This window comes from Argopecten irradians, chromosome 4 (genome assembly GCF_041381155.1).
Source record: "Argopecten irradians isolate NY chromosome 4, Ai_NY, whole genome shotgun sequence".
Lineage (NCBI taxonomy): Eukaryota > Metazoa > Mollusca > Bivalvia > Pectinida > Pectinidae > Argopecten > Argopecten irradians.
This window is the reverse complement of record NC_091137.1, coordinates 26,768,782-26,790,931: the sequence shown is the minus strand read 5'-3', so window position 1 is coordinate 26,790,931 and position 22,150 is coordinate 26,768,782. Positions and strand designations below refer to the sequence as shown.

Below are 22,150 nucleotides of genomic sequence, written 5' to 3'. Positions count from 1 at the left end.
TCCAACAAGTTTACTTAGAGTGACATTCCTGATATTTCATCCAACAAGTTTACTTAGAGTGACATTCCTGATATTTCATCCAACAAGTTTAATTAGAGTGACATTCCTGATATTTCATCCAACAAGTTTAATTAGAGTGACATTCCTGATATTTCATCCAACAAGTTTAATTAGAGTGACATTCCTGATATTTCATCCAACATGTTTAATTAGAGTGACATTCCTGATATTTCATCAAACAAGTTTAATTAGACCTTTAATGCACATCTTTGGGTTGGCAATATTGAGCGAATCATAATATTTATTCTATCAACCGGTAGAGTCATATGAAAAGTTGTCAATAGTCATAATCCGGTTCATCGATGGTAATGTTCTTATAACCTAGAGAAGTAAGGCGTGTAAAGAAATTTGACACTACCATCGGTTATACAATATGTAGGCTAAAGTCATCGACAATCAATCGGAGAAATCTGAGTACTCTTGTAGTGAACAATAATTAATAATACCAATGTTATTGGTCACTGATTCCTGGAAATATTTGTCGTATTTCTTTTGCTTTAAGTTCATATGAAGCTGGTTACACAATTCTGTCTGATTACATAACACGTGAATACTCGTGTATAAGTTCATAATTTATAATTCAGTCGTAAAAGACGATTGTGTTCGTGTTGACCTAAATTTGATTATATAAATATTGTGTTTCATGGGTACCTATTTCATACATTTTGTTATAAAAGATGAGATTCTATGTCAGATTGTATCTTATGACGATATGTTTTATTGGAAGTCAAAGCATTCTAGGAGGGAAAGAAATTGTATTTCCATTGTATGTGTCGTACAACATAATTTCTAATATTGAACAATTTTACAAATCCTTTTTACGTTTTGATGTCACGTGTTTGTAAAATTGGTACATGGCAACGTGATATATTAAATACAAAACTTTAAATTACCAAAAAAAACATGAAGGAACAGTCATACAGATATTCCAATGTTTTTATATATAACACGTAAAGTATTCTACAGTACCAATTTACTATGCCGAATCACTATGTGCCTTAGGTCCTACCCTAAGTCTATGGTATCGACAATAGATTTTTGAGTCGTTCCCATCATACCGTGTCTGTGGCCAAACAGGTGATGACGCTATCGGTTGTATCGGTCCGTGATTGGATGCCTGGACGTATACGTCGCCCACTACCTGTTAACGCTGGGAAGGTCTGTGTGTGATGAGGATGGTGACGAGTATTTAAAAGACGACAGGGTGCAAATCTCTCTTTCGTTAAGGACAGTGTGCACGTGGGGCTATTACATACTCGGGGATCTCTTTCCTGGAACTTTCTTCTGGCTTCAACTACGTCAAAACTTTCTCCGTAAATGTAAGTAGAATAAATTTCTAAAAATTATTCATAGATTCAATAACTTTTATATTGGATTCCAAAAGCTATATGATGCATTGTTTTTAAATATTTAGTTATATATCCACTTTCAATATGCTGGTCTTATATCATACAATAACATTTTCAAATGCACATGAATCATAATTCTTCATACCAATAATGGTAAATCTCCAATAAGTATTATGATAAACGTTAAACTGTGTTCAACTTTGGTTTATTATTTCCTCTTCGTATGGTTAATAAAGCCCTGTCGGCAGTAGTTAATTAAATACCGAAAGCTTATATGATGCATTGATATCCTTAAAAATGCTTGCGATATTATTACAATTCACATTATTTCGACGAGTGTTGAACAATTACGACTAAACGAGATAACATACTTACTGTAAACCTACTTTCTTTCGCGTGCGATTCGCTTTTGGAAATTTCGCGATTCAATTATATTCACGTTTATATCCGCAAATTAATATCTATCGCGTGTATTGATTGAAATGTCTATTCAATGTTTAAATAAGCGAATGTTACATCCTACAATATTAATTGTGTGTGCCCTATTTGTTATAATCATAGCCGGTAATTTAACTACAAGTTAAACACCAGAAACTGCATTTACTTAAAAAAAACCTTTCAGCAATGGTAATGGATAATATCAATCATTTGATCGCTGTTCAATTCATTTTCAAACCAAACTCCGTCAATGAAATAATGAAATTAAGTATGTATAGGACATTTTTCCGTCTACTAGCATCATCCACTCTCTATGTTTGAAATTCTAAAAGAGTAATATATAAAAGTGAGCTTTCACTGAGTCGAATCTTTCAGACCGTTTTCATACTCTAAGCCATTTAGAAAATTCTTTTCTCGTATATTTGAAATAGTCCTCGAATAACAAAACATCTCATGATATTTTTTGTCAATGACGTGTAAAATTTAGGAAGCAAGGATAATCATTTACAATAAAACAAAATAAATAGAAGAAGGTATGAATGGAAATGTAAAAAACATCTAGCTCCGATCGAAGACGCCTAAATCCTAAACGTCTAAATTACAGCAAATAGAAAAGTATGAATGGAAGGATAAAACAAACATGAAATAACAACTCGGTATCAAATGGATCTGGAGAAAACGCACTACACTTGGTTTTCTTACATATTCATATGAGCTGTTATTACATGTGTGATAATTATGACGCCAATTTGTAAGAGTTTGATGTGTAAAAAACTCGTTTCCCCGAATCTATTTTTGAGCATTTTTGTTTGTTCAGTGTTGCTTTCCGTACGGCTAAAGAGCTTTCATTAAACATGCCAAATTGCGTAAATAGGAAGAATTATACTACTTTTTCAAAGTCTCGTGCGTGATGTCAAGGTAACACCTTGTCGTTAACAGACACGTTTTTTAATCTTAACGTGTCAATTATCTCTCTTTTCGTTCATTTACGTTACATTTTGCATTATATTAATAATATTTATTAATAAAAGCATTGTTATATCAATGTTGACTAAAACAAAATAAAATTCTGAAGATATAACAAATTTGAAAATCGAAGTAACATGTAAATATAATCCACTTTTTTCCCAATTGCATATCATTTTATGACATGGCCTTGCGTTGAACTCCCATACTTTCATGAATTTATATATGTCTTATGGTGGAGGTATTTCCCAGCCTCTAGCGCGGGGCGGTCACACCTCGGCCGCACTAGCAGACGGAACATTTTACATAAAGACCGAACAGTGGTTATCTTATTTCTTTAATTGTAGTCTAAACACTAACTACTTCACACTCCGCCTTGTACAAAAGAATGAGGACCTGTCGCGTGACTATAAACTCGCAGTAGGCCTCTAATTTCCATCACCAGTGACATTAGTAAAATCACCTTTCTATGTTGGACACTACTTATTGATCTTATGGGCGTTGTTTAGGCGTATTGTGTTGTCATAACTCCAACAAATATCTCACTATCACTAAATGACGTCGTCTATTACATATACCTAATCAAATGCTACGTCATTGAATTGGGCTGTATATTATGTTAAGTAACACGATGCTTTGAACAACAAACGTTTTTGGAAAAAGATGAGGGAAAAAAACTTTTACAAGATTACCAAATACTTGTTTTATTGATTATTTATTTTCTTAGTGCTTGACATTACACGCGAGTTACAGATTTCCTTCAAGAGCAGCGGTTCTCATGTGATGCATTGTTTATATAATTAAGTGTTGTGGTATATTTATTTAATTTCAAAAATTTACAAGATAGGTATATCAGATATTACATCAAATAATTTAGAAATCCTACATAGGTATACACTTGTACAAGATATGAAAGGAATAAGCATAAATCATGAACAGTCTTTTAATTGCTTTTACTGTTAAGACTTTGTCTCTTTCAGTAATGCTATTTATTAGCTTTACCGAGAGTCAATCGGATATTTACACGTATTTGTCTTTTGTATGTGTCTATATAATATGAATAACATCAACAAACAATCAGTGTGTATACGTGACATTAACAACCCCTAGCATTTGACTGTCATATACCATTTGCTTTCGTCCAAGGCTGGTCTTTGGTCAAAGTAGTGAACTGCTTCCAAGACTAAACCGCGATTTGTTTTAAATATGATTATAAATTAATGAATGACGGCAAGCAACGAACATGTACAATATTGTAACGAAAATGTACAATATTGTAACGAAAATGTACAATTGTGTAACGAAAATGTACAATATTGTAACGAAAATGTACGATTGTGTAACGAAATTGTACAATATTGTAACAAACATGTACAATATTGTAACGGAAATGTACAATATTGTAAATGTACAATATTGTAACAAACATGTACAATATTGTAACGAAAATGTACAATATTTTAACGAAAATGAAAAGCAACAATTGATAAACAGTTAAAATACAATGATACATCTTATCAATAAGTTATGCATCGTTACTGTCATTGTGTCGATGACTGTAAGTAAAGATCTAACTCTATGTTGGATTTATAGATTTTGTGTCGATATATACCAAAAAATGGACATGCACAATCCAAGGGTTTTTCTTAACACCTCTACGGGAACTTAATTGTATTATGTATGACAATATTTGCTATAGAGAATACTTAGAACATGCAATTAAAAGAGTTGTGTTAAATGCCCCAATTCTAACGCCTGTAACAGGGCTACGTCAGGTTATAATGACAATGAACGTATTAGATTATTTTCACATCACAAAAGTGGTGCCTACTCCTGTTGTTCAGCATACAGGGAGTGGGACGACAGTTCGCCCGTTGTCAGTATAATGTGACCGGGTGGGTTTGTTGCTTGACGTCTTCCGCGGCATGCTTCAGTGATATGGCACTACAAAAAGGACAAGAGTTCCACTCTACAAGAAGACACAACAGGAATATACCGCAGTCTCCCAATACACACACCTCGCACTTCACACACGCTACACACTGCATACGTCCTTACATTACCTTGGCTGTTAATAGGACGTTAATTAATCAAACAAACAAACAAATTTCACACCACACCATATTATCTTGAAACTACTGCAGCTACTAACATAAACATTATATCATTTATATCGCCTTGTATCAAAAATTGAATTTTCAATCGCCGCAGATAGCCACTGCTAGTCACTTCCATATTGAAGATATTCTGTTACTTGGCACAATCTACGTAATAATCGCTTTAACTTAAGAGTTAAGAGGTCCTTGTCCATGGAACGTGTTTATATAATATTCACAAACCCGACTGTTGTTGTCAGGAATGTTCTATCAGTCAGGATACATTTTTACATCATTACCAAGTGGTGATGTGTTTAGGTGAATAGGTAATGTTAATGACAGGTTGGTGATGGAGCACGTCCTTAATTGAATCAGTTGACATTAACTCTATCTTAATTGTGGTCAACTAGATGACTCTTAGTATTATCTACTTATGATATCGACCTCGATCGTTATCCATTTAGGTCAGAGTATTCCTGTGAGGGTGTGAATCTTGTTAGAAGTTAATTTAAATACACGATTTGTTACTAAACGGGATGTCAAATGTTTTATCCACCACAGAGAGAAATGTCCTATGGGATACTGAGTTACAGTATGCTTCATTGTTTCGAGGGACCTATAATCACATATTGTACTTTGCTCCTTTCACATCTTCTTAGTTTTAATTCTTGACAGTGTTGTACAAAATTTGCTTAGTGATTTTACTCATCGAGGAATTACAAAAATATAACAATGTAAGCTGGTAAAGACACCCATAGAGACTTCAGTGCAGTTCATAAGAGGTTTCACGATTAGATTATATTTATAACTACCTTCTGCACTATGTGGGAAACGTATGCTTTGGCAGCGGCATGTCAAATACTATGCATATTTAGACACGGCCTTGAATATATGAAATACATCGTGGTAAGCGCGTGTTTATGGTTGCTCTGTTTTTGTTTGGACTTGGCAGGTCATTTAAAGACGGCTTTCCGTGTGTGCATAGTATGGTGAATAAGACTTAACGTCATACATCCATTGTCATTTTAGGACATTTTGTTTTGGGAGACTGTTGTTCATAAGTATTATAGCACTATAAAACGGGCAAGAGTTCCACTATACTAGAAGACATAACACGAATATACCACAATCTTTTAAAACACACACCAGCATATCATTCACGCAACACATCGCATAGAGGCCGTTCTTATATGACCCTGGCTGTTAATAGGGCGTTAATTAAGCAAACAAAAAATCCTTGTAATAGTGGAACCTGTCCTTCCTACAGTGCTATCACACTGAAGCACATCGTCAAAGACTCACTGCTGCCAATGACGCCAAATAAATCGTCGATGAATTTTCGATTATTTCCTTTGTATTTAATGGACTGGACTTAAATTAAGGCATTATACCAAATAAATACATCAAACCTACAAATCATATATTAACTTATGCAGTTGTTTGACAAATGATACGTCATATTACACCAAAAAGCAATTTTGACCAATTGCTGTACTCAGACATACAATGTATAGCTAGGATGTAATTGGCAAAGTAATATGTCGTGGTTTGTGCTCCCTACTGACAACAATTCGTGTAGCTGATATAACGCAAGAACATAACGACGTAGGCTTACAGATGGGTGTACACAAAACGTACGTACTGAAGTAGTGATTAACCTTTGTATAATTGCCCATGTTACTGTGACCTGGTGGCCATAGTATTTTTGTGATGACATTTAACAGTTTTACAACGCTTACTGAACTATTGATCGCACACGGGGATATACATATAAAGATCCCCGACGCTCGTGAGAGCTGTTTCTTCAGTGATAACTGTAGTACATTTTTTATTAAGTATGTATAAAAACATCTATGTAAGTATCAATTTATTAAATTGACGTTATAATGGCCATGATTGAATTAAAGTGTATTTTGTTATGTAATAGGAATCAATAACTGTATATCGGGTGAATTTCTCAGGGGTAGGGAGTATTTTCGCTGTATGTGGGCCTCCTGGAATACGCAAATTCTAAAAACTAGTTAAATATTCAGAAATTTATTGAAGTACGTGAGGACAGTAGTTCAAAAAATTTTAAGAATCAGATAATAGTGAAATCTGACCTGGAAACTATTCCTTACAAAAAACTGCGAAATGCTGACCCCTCCCCCCACCAAAAATCAAATATATAAATAAATAAATGGTTGGTAACAATATTATTCATTTGTGTGTAAACTAAATGATTATTACAATAGATCGAGAAAAAAAATCAAATTCTGATGTGAATTTCAACACGTTGCCCGAGTTAACATTTTAATCACACTCTAAACTATTTTTTATCGTACACCATCACCGATAGCAAAATAACTAATTTATTTGATGTCAAAGACAGACCAAGTAAAAAGACATTTGGGTAAATAAATCAATTTGCTGTAATTGTATTTTGTTGAAAGAGTGTTTCGTTTCAAACTGATTTAAAATTGAGTAATTTTACAGGAAACGAATCAATAGTTGCGTTTTTTCATATTTAATTAAACGATTTCATTCTTTGATAAATCAATGTTAGTAGCATTAATATAAATCAAACGATATTTTAATATTTTCGTGAATTTCAGACGTGTTAAATCATTGTAATGTAAGAAATGTATAACGCAATGTCATTTTAAATGCTTTATTTATCAAAACAAGAATGTAAAACATAACACCACATAGTTTATTATAGAAATAAGTGTTAGTCCCTTGGATTAAAAATGTCTGACTAGTAATTTGAGTGTGTTCGTCTCAAGTCAATCGCTAGCAAGTGCTTGGTTTTCATATTGAAAGCACCAAAACCCATTGGGATCTATATATATACAAATGCCGTTTAAGGATAAAAATATATGTAGACAATGGCCCAGTGAAAGTACAAAGAGTCATGATATTTTGACTAAGCCATAATACGTTTTAATTTTCAAATGAGGTCAAACTGATCTACGTATTTGAAATAGAAACATCACGTTCTCAGCATACCGTCTACAATACAAACTTATAATCTTTTCAATGTGTATAAAAGAAACCTTGTTCCATCAAACTTTACATCGATTAATCTGTTTTGTTGTCATAAACTGAAGGCTTCTCATAACCCTAAGAACATACACATCATTTTCCTTGTATTAAATATTATTATTTTTACCCACTTTTGACCTTTTCGCTTTATTGTTTTATATAATATTATAAATACGTTTTTACTGTTTTGTGCCTGTTTGTCTTGGTTGCTGTTCCGTGTAGATCGACTAACCATTTAATCACCCGTAAAACAATACTATGTTTGGTGTGCTGTCTTAGATAGAATGATTCTGTGAAATGCGCTAAATGTGGGCAGCAGTTGCTAAGGATACACACCAAGGAGGAACCAAAGTCCCAGAATACACACTCAATGGATGATTTATATTGTCTAAGAGTACTTTGGTTTATCGTAAATTGGAATATATAGGTGTGAAATATTAAAATATATTTGTTAAAAAATGCCCCCAGACGCTTGATCACATTACATACACATTATTTGAATATCAATTTACATTTCGTTTTACGGCAATGGAGAATGTGAACTCCTTTTGAAGTCTCGCAGGTGTTGATTCCCGGGTCGAGATACTACTATGACCGATACATTTCCTCATTGTCATTATAATGTGCCCAGGCGGGGTGTATTCGGCGGCATGGTTCAGTGACATAGCACTATAAAAACAGCAAGAGTTTCACTATACAGGAAGTCACAGCACGAATATACCGCAGTCTCTCAACACACACACGCACGTCATACACGCAACACACCGCATACATGGGAGACCCTCCTTATAAGAACCTGGCTGTTAATAGGACGTTAATTAATCAAACAAAAAAAAACCAAACATATCCTAATATATAAAATTCAGGTAGGACAGAAAACATCAGATTAATATATACAATGGATAGTTTTTGTCACTTCTTTATATTCACATACCAATTTTACTTTTGCCTTTGAACAGTTTTACTGTTGTAATACCGATATAATAGATTCTATAACAAAAAATAAGTTACAAGTGTTATCAAACGCTAGTCGAACCTTTGACAGAATGTTGCAAGGCTTCTATTGATGGAAGTCTATTTACTTAATGCATTTGCCTTAAGGTAGCAAATCCAAAGGAAAAGTGTTGTAAAAAGTGGAACGGGTCTCAATGTATCAAATCAGCGTCTGAATTAGTTTATTCATTTTTTTTGTAATTATAAAGTATGACAAAGACTTTTTTGCTTGTTTTGAATGTCATGATTATCCCTTCGTTTTACCTTGTTTCAATGAAGAAATAAACAAGCAACAATAAAACACTGACGTATTTGATAATCCGTTTAATAAATTTTTCATTGATGTTAAACAAAGCATATCTATTTAATCGGTTTACCGCAAAATTTAGACCATTATTATATTTATCTATTAATTTTAACAAAGAGCCCGAGGACATAACAGGAACACCAGCTAATACTTGCGGAAAATCTTAATATGGACCTTAATCGTTATTAGTGTAGTTCATTGATCGACTCACTGCCGTACAATTTCCCATATTGACGACAGGTGCTTGTATAAGACCAAATTACGGTAAAGTCATCAATAGTTCAATTGACTTTCTCCTTGCCGGTTACACGATGTGTTTACAAGATGCTTTAAAACCTCTCTAAACTAATACCTCGTTTACCATACCTTATTGATTGGTACCAGTGTTATCGTGATTCTTAGGTTACTTAAAATTACGGAGTTCAGAATTTTGTGCTGTATGTTAATCGGGATTGAATGATGGTCGAAGTTTCCGGACAGCTGGTCGGTTATCGGATTAAAGAATGAAGAACTCATATTGTTGATATTATGATTTTGTTGGATGTAACGAGATAATTATTGTGGGTTATGTTCCCTCTATCACAATGAGAATATCACATAGCAGCATAACCATACAAGAGTCACTACAACAGTTTATACTGGTCTCACCACACAGCGTCAATGAAGAACAGAACATCATCTTTCATATTGTTCTATTATACTTGGACTTTTTGCATGGTCTGTTAAACCATATCTGATTGATACGACACATTAACCTCTTTGCAGATCGTAGTTTATCACACAATAGTGTTACTGAACATCAATGGGATAATTTTAAATCGCATTTTAAAATCATTCAAGATGTTAGTATGTCTTAACTCACGGATAACAAAAATTGACTCTTATATCATGACATCGATGCTGAATTAAGTATATTCTGCATACATTTAGTGCGTTGAACATTGCGTGATTTTGTAATATTGTGGTTTTTTCATATTTGAATTTCTTAAATAACATTGAGAAGTAATCAGAACCAATTGGATGCCCAATAACCACGGTTAAATTGTATGTGTCATCTGCAACTATAGTTGTATATTAGTCAGACTCTACTTGTGTCAAACGACTATATTTGATGGCGCCATAGTAACAAATCAATTAAGATTAAACCTTAAGGCTATATTTTGCTCGTTAAGCATTTACAACGATAAGGTTTTATAACATTCAGTATGAAATAAAACACCCAATGCTGATCTATTTATTCAACATCTATCTGCATTGTGTGGATACGTGGCTGCATTAGAGTGTAATTGATAGTCAGTAATGGAGTAATTGATCCCTAAGAATATGCCTATTTGTTTTCTGTATATAGTACTACTGATGCTGAATACGCACAGCTTGCCAATCCCGCGGAAATCCATGTAAGTATAAGGTTTTAAATGTTTTCCTAACTGGATAGTGCTGGCGGGTATCGTTATCAGCGATTCAAGGAATAGTGTGGCAATCAGATGTCATTAGTGTCGGTAATTAGTTTTGTCTTGATAAAGTTTCCTAGTCCCAAAGGGCAAATAACATGTACAAATACATATGGCAGCTTGAATTGTACATATTGTATTTCACTAGAATTATATATAGACTGGGTCTAACGATGTATTCGTCCAGATCGAGCCTAGAAAGACATCACAAATAACCGGATACCTTGTAGCTATGGTCGTATTATATACTCCTTACCTACGTTATATACCATTTAATCAAGGAAACGTGAGAAGACAAACATATTAAAAAGTCTGTTGGAACGGGAATAGGGTGTATTTCGCCAATAATGATGGTATATAGAATTCGTGAAATTTGTGTAATATAGCGATATACGAAATTTAAAAATTTAAAATTTTGAAGGAATTAGCTAAAGCAATTTATTTTATCATAAAACGATATTTACAAGCGGTGATTCTTTGATTCACAATATAATGACTCAATAACGTTGAATATGATAATGCTTTTGCGAATACGATTCCATGTTTTAACATGAAACAGTAGTAAAAACCAATGTTTATTTTTTGATACGCACGACTAATGTTCTACAATTGCGATTTTGCGAAAAGTTCTTGTGTGACCGGGTGGGGTGTGATGCTTGATATAGCACTATAAAAAGGGCAAGAGTTACACTATCTACGAATATACCACAGTATCCCAAAACACACACTGCACACTACATACATGACGGTGAACAGGCATACATGGGTGCCGTCCTTACATGACACTGGCTATTAATAGTACGTTTTCAATCAATCAAACAAACAAATTGTATGTAATTTAATTGCCGATATTTTGGTTTACATAGTAACCAGGTCACTATATACAGGTTTTCGAAAATGGTCAATAACTCATTTATTATCAAACTTGGACAATGACTGTAAGATAATGTCTATACTTCACATATAAAACGCATCACATGCTTCAATCATGGAAGTAAAGCTTTTTTAGTTGTCATAGTCTCTCATGCGGCGGTGATGGTATTAATTAGTCATTGTCTTACAGTTCTAGTTGGTTAGATTCTATTCCAAGATGAAAACCATGTCACAATCTTGTAAATAGAATTTACACAATGATTGGCTGTTGAATATTGAATTTATTCCACACGAGTGAGTTATTTTTTTTAAAGTTACAAAAGACACGAGCTTTAGCGAGTGTCTTTTGTAACTTTTAAAAAACAACTTACGAGTGTGGAATAAATTCAATATTCAACAACCAAGAGTAGTGTGACCTGTTTCTACCACAATCATATTGTTTTTAGCCGATAGAAATACGGCAGGGATACGGTAACGTGTGTTTACCGAAATCTGCAAATAAGGTGTAGTAATATTTTTATTAGCAAAAAGACACTAATTAGTATTCAAAAGTCGTCGTTTGATAAAGAATCCATTGATATCAAATTCTTCTAATTGGGAACATCTTTAGGTTTAAATAATACTCACTTAACGTCTTATTGAGTTAAAATCTTCATAACTGCCTCCAGAAAATAAAACTCAATGTCGGACTACATGCATACATATAAAAAGAGTCGCATGACTCGGCATCGTCTATTTCCCGCCAGATAATCACCAAGCCATATTACCAACAAGATCAAGTTCGTTTCATACACGTTAAATCTACGAAACTCATCGGAAAAATTCTTGTCCGTCATGATGTATTATTAGTACTAAAAGGTCAATTTAACATGTGTGAAAACGTCGCGTATTTTGACATAACGACCACGACGCATACACTTTCCAACAGCAGTTTTGGACATCAAGCGGCGATCAGAACATAGAATGACGTCATTTGATTATTGATGATGTTGACAATGATGACATTTCATTTCAACAAATTTTATTGACAAAGATGTTACAGGTCAAATGGATTAAATAACAGGCAAAGCCTATATAAATTCTCTCCAATGGTGGCAAAAGTAATAGTTTAAACTTACATCAATTATAGATTTTATATTTAAGTTTTGAAATGAAATTTTACAACAGATAAAGGGAGATAACTCTTTTGCATACTCCATTCACACAACACACATAATACAAATACAGCTGTTATTTTAATACAAGAACATGTTATATTACTAATTAGACCAAATGTTACTCAGATATTGACAGACAATGACCAACAGTCCATGTGTATATATATACACTTGTCATTGCTCTCAATACTGTTAAATTTCCTGAAAATAATTGAAAATATACATGTATATTCTTTTAATAAGATAAGTGTATGCTGTATATAGAATAAAACAAAGTAACCGTATTGAAACAACCATGCTCAACAAAAATCCAAGTATATCTTTATCAGAGGATAATTAGAGTAGAATTTATACAACGTTATTCAAATGTTGTTGGTTTTTTTTTTTTTTTTTTTTTAAGGGAATCTTAAAATTTCAAAAGCTTATTTCAAAAACTTATGTCATGGCTAATTTAAATCATATAGAGATTAAAACGTCTAGATTTACCTATATATAGGTGAACATCGTGAAGTAACTGTCTGTTTATAGTTTTATCACAGTCAGGACAGCCTTGTAGAAGAATATTGATATCAATATGGTTATGATTTGCATAACTACTAATGGAGGTGAACAGGGGACAATGATGACATGACACTGAGAAAAAAGTAGTTCGGTCAAAGTTCGCCGTGTCAGCCAATCAGAATGCGTACAGAGTTTATACCACAGCTGTAGTGTTTATTCAATGTCCTGAGAGTTGAATAACACCGCCTATTTTGGTAGAAACATGTTTTCACCACCTGAAATGTTGACATTGAGACAACAGAAATTGTAATAAAGTGATCCTGACATGACGCTTCTCAAATTCTTCCAGTGTTCTTTTTGAATATTACCAGTTCACACTGGTGTTGGTATGTTTTGTGTCAATTCAAATTTTAATAGTTTCAATGTTTGTTTTCAAATTATGTAAGTGTTTTTTTTTTTTTGTCTTTCATCTTTTTAAATTTCTGTCATTTGATCTATTCGACATCATGACTCATCACACAATCTGACTATAAAGGCATAATAACTTTAAGAAATAAGAACACCTGACAGGGTGAACATTTATTTCATTAGTTTTTTATGATTAATATGCATTTACTGTAAGTGTGTTTTCCCAAACTTGAAATGATCGTTGGATGACCACCAATGCCATATCTCCAGAGTTGGCTTTCTAATTGGATCGGAAGCTTTTCTAGTAGGAACCAATTACTAGAGAAAAACGTGACCCCATATACATTAAGATACCAGTGAGAACATATCACCAATCTTATCTTTAAACAGCTGCTCTTACAACACGGCACGTAAACATTTGCATGATTATAGCTGATCTTTACGTCCATTATATACAGTATTCTAAGCTAAGCACGTGGTCATTCTGGCCGGAAATTCGGCCAAGTATTAGATCGGAATTTATCGTTAATTTAGTGAAGACAGCACGCATTAACAGAAGAAATGAATAAAATCAGACGGCTTTTACAAATCCAGTTTTGCATTTTGACAATTGCGTAAGCGACGCTTAAGAACAAATAGATAATGGCATTTTGTTGTTAGTGACACATCAGAAGACTTAGTCATCAATGACATATTGTCTCCAGTACGTTTTCACTCTTTATTATCTAACGGATTGGCGTTTAGGCCGAACCTATCTTTTGTCACCCTAGCGTACTTTTTCTCTTGTGTATAATGGGGCTAATCTGGACCACTATTGATGAAGTCAGTAGTATTTCAAAACATGAATAGATAAAATTGTCAGCGTGCAAATTGACTTAAGTAAGAACATTTGTGATAAGTATTTCCTAAATAGGATTCATAGAAGCATTGTTCTATTTTGCTAAGTTACGTAGCAGTCGTAGTTTATAAACAAAAATGTTTTATGCATCCACATTTCGTTATAAATCTGCATTAAGATTAACTGATCGTCAGACAGCGCTCTAACTTTGAATGCGAGTATTTAGAACATATAAACAGATCACTGATGGAAACGTCGACTATCGGCATGAAAGAAGACATAAATCATTCAAAGTGCAGTTAACATGTGTTTGATGAATTATGATATGAAAATGATTTTTTTTCAAAAATCGACACTGGTTACTTATGTTTGAATGTCTCCTTTGACACCGCTTCACTTCCGGCCTTGAGTCGATCGCTCGCGTCTATGTAAAAGGCTTTGGTATATCTTCTGATTGATACACGTCATAGTCTATGAACGTAACACACGGAAACTCCGCACGTTTGGTCAAGTTGAAATGATGGCATAAAGATCCTTGAAGTTAAACTTTGAAATTTCATTACGATAACTTTGACTTGACGGAGGGACATCCCGGAGTGTACAGAATATACCCGATGTGTTCCGTACAAAGTCTAGGACCTAACTAACATAAAATAAAACATAGTATGGTTAAATACATATACAGATATTAAAATGATAAAATTGTGATTGACAGATGTCGCTTATCTATAGGTATCAAATTTGACTGAGGCAATCAGAAGATGACCAGTGGACTTATATGATAATCCTATTACGTAACATAATGGACGGGTTAGCCTAGTTGTTATACTTATACGACATAGTACGTATTGATCAATGTTGACATGTACAAAAAGCTTGACTTCCGGACTCGAATTATATACATTGAACAATCAACAATATGAATACTAGCTATTGTGATGTCTAAAATACATATGAAATATATTTAACAAAGAGTCTTATGAGTCGTATTTTCAGTTCAAAGTCAATTTTAGCACTACGCGTTTTATCACAAAATTTCCTTTTGATAAAAGCATGAAACTTACTGCCCGATGTCTCTAACAGTATGTTCCAAATTACACTTTAAAATGCCAAGAGTTTCAACTGTTGGAAAGAGACAACAGTCCAAATAAATACATATGGCATTCCTACACACTACACATTTCACACAGAGCGACCATCCTTAAACGACCCTAGCTGTTAATGGAATATTAACCTAATAAACCATATCATGGTTAATAAGTATTTATGATAATGACCCATGATAAAACCCGCTATTTCTGTTCTATGCATTGGTATGTTGTGATACTGTAAAATTATCTAAATTTCCTTATATGGGATCCATTGATTGTACTACTGGAAACGTAAACGCTACACTGTATAGCATTTAACAATCAAACTTTCCTGAAGCGTATTATATAATGCATACAGTATTTGTGCGGTATAGCAATCGCGGAGAGAACTCCCATGAGAATAGTTTTAATATCCATATAAAAATAAATAACTCGCAGAAATAAACACATTAGCAGAATAATCAACCTAACATGTCTACGTCGCAACAATAAGACCTGACCTGTAATTACCATAATTTGTTCATATTCCTCAGGAAACTGCACTTTCCTCCCCTTATTACTTCCTTAAAATATTAGATACAACTGTTAACAATAACCAGATTAAACCCTGTACCATTTGCATGGAAATGTGTAGGCATGCATTTGTGTTTTGTTTAGGTTCATCAGAGACACATTGTTACATACGTAATCGTATGAACGAACACAGCCCTAAAATATGTTTATTACAGCGACCATCTTAATTACAACCAGGGCGTTTAACTACGTTTTAAAATTCTTATTGTAAAAGAAAAACAGCTAGTAATTAATTTCTGTATTTTTTACACGTTTAAGTAGATTCAAGGGAAATCAAACCCTGTAGTTAATTAGTTAGAAAACGGAATAACACTTTGAACAGGTCAATTAATTAATACTGGGAATACTCGATGGGAACCATTGTTAAAGAAGAAGCATGTTTATGTTGCATTGTTAAGGAAAGAGATTGTACATAAATTAAAATATTGAAAAAGAAAAGTATGTGCTTATGATTCATTTTTTTCCTCCTTCGGCGTTGATCTATCAGGAAAAAAACCCAAACAGAACGCCTAAATAAACCAGGTGAAATTTGTTCTTATAATTGCCATTATGTAACACATTTGAAAATCTGAACAAAAAAGAATCTGTAACAGGGAAAGTCAACCCTACTCTTGATCGATGATTGTCATTTCGACACTTCTTAATCGAGAAATCTAACCTGAGAATGAATATCAATCCAATATGTATTAGTTTATTACATGAGAATAGAAACAACACTGTTGAAGTTGAATATATACTTGTTCAAGGATAAAAAAGAAAAGATCTGATTGGTTCATAATACTAAGTTAAGCCTGACGTATGCTTACTCTCTACTTAGAGTTGTCATTTCAGAATTGTTACCATGATTTCCCCGATAAATCATGTCCGGACTCCGGAAAAGCAAATCACTATATGTGAAATCCTTTAATTATGATTAATATTAGTGGACATCAGTATAAGCCGTGGTAATGAAGATATAGTGCTCCTTGCTGTCAAATGGACATCATGTTTCAAAACATATTTGAAGTCCACGCCGATCGGCTGTGTTTTATAGCCTGCTAATATGGTCATAACTTTCGTTTCTGCACTTAGAGTGTCGGATTCATCGGCCTCCGATATGATGTTAATTCATGCGAGTGTACAGTAAACTTCCGAATAGGCAAAATTATTGCAATAACATACCCATGCTTAACCTTTTTACATGGATTATTATCGATCTAAGACATGTAACATTCCATCTTTATTGACCTCCTGATCTGCCTGGTGGAGGCTGACCAATACAACTCGAATATATGGTTATTGATTGTTGGTTATACACCAAGCTTGTGATGTACGATTTTTTCCTAAGTATTAGTCTTTCGCCATTATCATCCCTATTCACCTGTGAGGCGGTCAATTAAATTTTCGTCTGAGCTGCTGCCACATAATGCTGATTTCAATTATGGAGGAAATCAGTGCTGCAATTATTAAGCAATCTTACGGTGTATTCCTAATTATCGTGTTATGTCTAATGACAAGAAAAATACAACTGAAACAATGCTGCAAGAACATCTTTATGACGTCTATTCACCTAGTCATAAATACATTTTAGCACACTTGATAACAATTCAATTAATGTAACTGTACGTATGTCTCATTATATGTAGTCAATGAAACATTTCTGCAAGTACTAAAGTTGGCTTTGTGTTGACCAGTTCATTTTACTTAGTTGATAGCGCATTGTTGACAATTATTTACCGTATATGATACGCAGAATAAATTGCTTTGTAATACTATCAAATTAATCGCTTAAGTAAATTGCGCTTGATAAATGATCTATCACTTGACTATTACCAAAATGTTTTATTGCTTAATAGGCCTCAATTTTGAAATCAGTGAACTCTATCGTAACAAAATGGCTGAAAAAAAGCAATTTGGTATTTAGTATATTTTGAATTATTCTATACAAAATGGCAGATTTAATAAAAGCATTTCCGTTGTAACCCCAAGGGACGTATACATTGTACATACGACAACGGAAAACGGTGACGGCCTTTGGCTGATCCGATCCAGTTATCACCGAGACTCATTCCTGTCTGATCAGAAAGCTGATTTGTGACATAAAAGAGCGTTTGATGTTAATTAATACACTCACAGGAAAACGATTCATCACTTTCCTTAAATCGGGAGAAATGAGATGCTATTTCAGATGATAAAATGATTATACCATTCGTTTGAAGGCCTTGTAATTGGCCTTGTTACTGCATCTGCCAGATCGGAAGCAAGGCAGTATTTTTCACAGATATTAGCGAGGCATGTATAATCCTAGTCATCGAAAGCTTTTTTTAATCTTACGGAATCCACAATCACAACAGAAACATTATTCAAAAATGTAATATATTTTATCAAATAAAAAATGGTGAAAATGTAAAAAAAGGGGAAAAGGAAAACACTGATAAATCACGGTGTTGATGAATTATTGTCTGTAATCCATCTGCTCCTTCATTTTGAAGTAGGATTTGACAACCAGATGAATAATTGCTTGAAATGCGAAAATAGAAAGCAATGCAATGAAGAAAAGATATTTTAATTAATCATACACATGTTAACTGTTTTCGTGGAAATTCTACTATCAACATTATTAACGCATTAAAATTACACTTTGATTTATTACCGATTGTATGGACCCCTCGAGGTGTTACGTATGTAGATAATGTGTTTGTCGGAGCCGGCCGTATGTTTGTTTTATATTTCTTTGTTCGAGAATAAAACCTGTCTTATAGTGCAATATCACTGAACCACACTGCCAAAGGCTCCGAATGACTCACCCAATCCTGACACAAAGATGCAACGGGCGAACCACACGCAATCATTTTCACGAAGCTGTACAATAAGCAGGAGCATAAACTATCACTTTTAAGTAGAAAAGAAAGTAAGAAAGGTGAAGATACAGCGCTTGGTTCCATTCACCCGACCAATGACAGTTTTAATTTTAAGAAGGCAAGTTTTTTATACTATAGGACATAATATACTATAAGGTACGTATTGGTATCGGAGCGATTTTTAGTTAGGTAAGACCAGCTACAATATCACCAAGGCATTTACCAACTTTAACTAAGCTTCCATTCGGCCATATTCAAAGATGACAAGTTATTCTAAGTAAACGTCAATATGCTGTGCATATGTTTCATCATTTAATCATTTACGAACTGCTCCATTTATCATAAATGAACATTTTCTAATTTATATTTCAAACTGATTAATCGCTGTAAATGCACATCAATAAACGACACAAAAACTAAATAATATGTTTTAAAGAGTTTGTTTTAGAATATTTATCTTTTGATCTGTTATTATATATAGTTACATATGACATGAGCGTATTTGTACGCTATTCCCAAGTCATTAGACGATCTGTGGCTCCAATAAACCATGGTGATTTGATTTGTCACCTGTCAAAACTCTAACAACTACCCATTCATATTGTCGAGGTCTTCGCAAAGCTGTCAACTTAAAATGAAATTACGCCCAACAGTATCACCACCATCATGTCTGTCCGATTATCCTTGTCAAGGTGCGAAGTAGTTCCTGCACGAACGTCACTTCCGTTGTACAAGAGAATCACAATCTACATGGTATTCATCCGTAATTTAAACGTCGTTTACACATTATGTCATTAGATGTTCTGCACATCCTGGAAAGGATGGCTGCAATTATTTAAAAAATGCGTATTTAGAACAAGTCATATGATAAAGAATCGACTGATCTCAATGACATATAAAATCCATGCTGCGGTTATTATATAAGATTATGACATGCATGGATACTTTTTCTGACATGTGGGTATACCGTAATTGAACGATGTTTTCCGGGATGGAACGTGTGTGTATTTTCTAATGATACAAAGTGAACGTTTACAACACTCTGACACCTACAACGTTGGCGGTTGGATTAAATTGCGGTTCAAAGTAAATAGTAAACCAATAATCAATTTGTCATTGATAAAAAATTACTCTTTGATTACAGGTACATACCTAAACGGTTTTAAATTTTAAAATGGCAATGTCGAGTTTGATAGTTTTGTGGAGTCACAAAAGCTTATTGTTAATACTACATTTATCATCACCTTCTGAGCAATTTAAATGAAATACTAAAGCAGGTCGGCTTATGGTTCCCTCACTCGATCTAATCACTTGACTATCACTGCGCCAGATGGCGAAATCGCGAAATTAATCTTCATTGATTACATGTATTATATGCAATAACATTGTCAACTTCCAATTAAAAAAATGAACTGAAAATTACGATTGATGTAGTAATGGTTTAATGATGTATCTCTTTTACTGTTCTCAAAAAGTTCTGGAGTGTTACATGGAAAGGAAAATGGAAGCCGGTACATGCCTTTTCTGAACGATAACTTAACGATACATGTAGATTTGATGCAATGCAAAGCTTAACCTGCAATCTCACATTTTAGATGCTGTTCCAAAGCTGTACATTGGCAAGCGGAGCACGCTTCTTACGGACTAAAATGTCATTAATTCTTTGTAATCAGTTTTTATTCAATAAATGGAACAAGAATTAATTTAAAATGACAAGAGAAACCAGTGGAAGATCTGTGTTTGTCATTTAATGATTTAAAAAGTATTTTCGTTATCGTTGGTGTGATATCCGGTAAAATGTGTTCTTAACAGTGTTACCTACATATGACTTTTACCCGACTTTGACAAATTTAGGACTTAAAATGTACTTGTGAATATGTTTTCCTGCATATTTAAAAAAGTAACATTTATATGCCTAATGTCGGACATACGGATACAGAAAGTAACTCATGCGTATTTTATAAATGCAAGTGTTATAATTATGATATATTCAAGTATATATTCAAGTGTTTGTCTCCAGTGTGGTACAGGGAAAACAGTACAGTTGGCTACCAAGAGAGTAGATTATATATAATTTGATTTCTTCATTCAATGTTAACATATGCAGAATGCATAATTTACTTAAACCGTTAAGAAAAAGAAAGACAAAGTTGCCTGTCGTTGTATCGATGGTATATCGAAAGGACTATTTCAAATATATTGCAATTAAATAATACGCCAATAGTATTAATCTTTTAACATAAAATTATACATAAATGTATTATTTTTACTGCATTTTTCAAGCTGAGTTCACCTAATGGCATTACAGAGTATGATAGCATCTTCAAGATTGATTACTATCTTTCCTTATTTTGTGTTTTTCTCTTTACTTCCAGACGTCAAGATGCAAGGGCAATTTATGTTCCCTGTTATGGTTTGTCTGATGTCAATGCTCGGCTCCTATACTGAAGCAAAGGATGACTCCGGAGAGGTTCCGATATCCAGTGGAAACCTCCTTCGCGAAATCTTGGAAAGTCGGGACTTTACAGATGTTGAAAAAGAAATACTGAAATACATTATTTTCTCTGATGTCAAAGATTTCGTTGAAAGAAAGGCAGCTTCTACAGAAAGCCAAGAAGACTTCAGTGGAATTGAACGAAAACGCAGCCATCTTTGGCAGTACCGTCAAAACAATATACCAATCCAGACAAGAGTAGCATTCGGAAGGCAGTTGATGAGAACCTCAAATGGACACGGGTCCAATTCAAACCTTCTTAGATACGGAAAATAAGAGAGATCTGAGATCAAGAAACGTTCAGTAGGATCATTTTATCGGGACAAATAACAACCTTTTGTTCGAAATCATTCATTTTGTAGTAACTGTGTCAAGTATTGATGTTTGGGAACACATAACAGCTTGATGTAAAGTTGAGATGAAATTTATCGCTACTTCGAAAATCATCGACAATAATGTACAATATTATATCATGTCCATTAAGTGACTTTATTTTTGTAGACAACATGGAAGCTAGTTTTTTGAAATTAAGAACATTTTAACTTACAAGAAGATTATACGGTTTTTTTCCATCAAAATGAAGTAAAGTTTTATATTGCTATCGTAATGTGTTTATTTATTTAAGGGAAGTCAATACAAAAAGGAAGTTATGCATGCTCAAGAGATGAAAGGAGAATACATGTACTAATAA

The 22,150-nt window shown here is 33.6% G+C and overlaps 1 long non-coding RNA gene across 1 annotated transcript; it reads left to right on the top strand.

Moving 5' to 3' along the window:
* The first annotated feature begins 1,148 nt into the window (after positions 1–1,148).
* LOC138321127 (uncharacterized) lies at positions 1,149–22,062 on the top strand. The gene is made up of 2 exons (XR_011208283.1): positions 1,149–1,379; positions 21,341–22,062. It is a non-coding gene; the product is annotated as an uncharacterized lncRNA (long non-coding RNA).
* Positions 22,063–22,150: the final 88 nt, after the last annotated feature.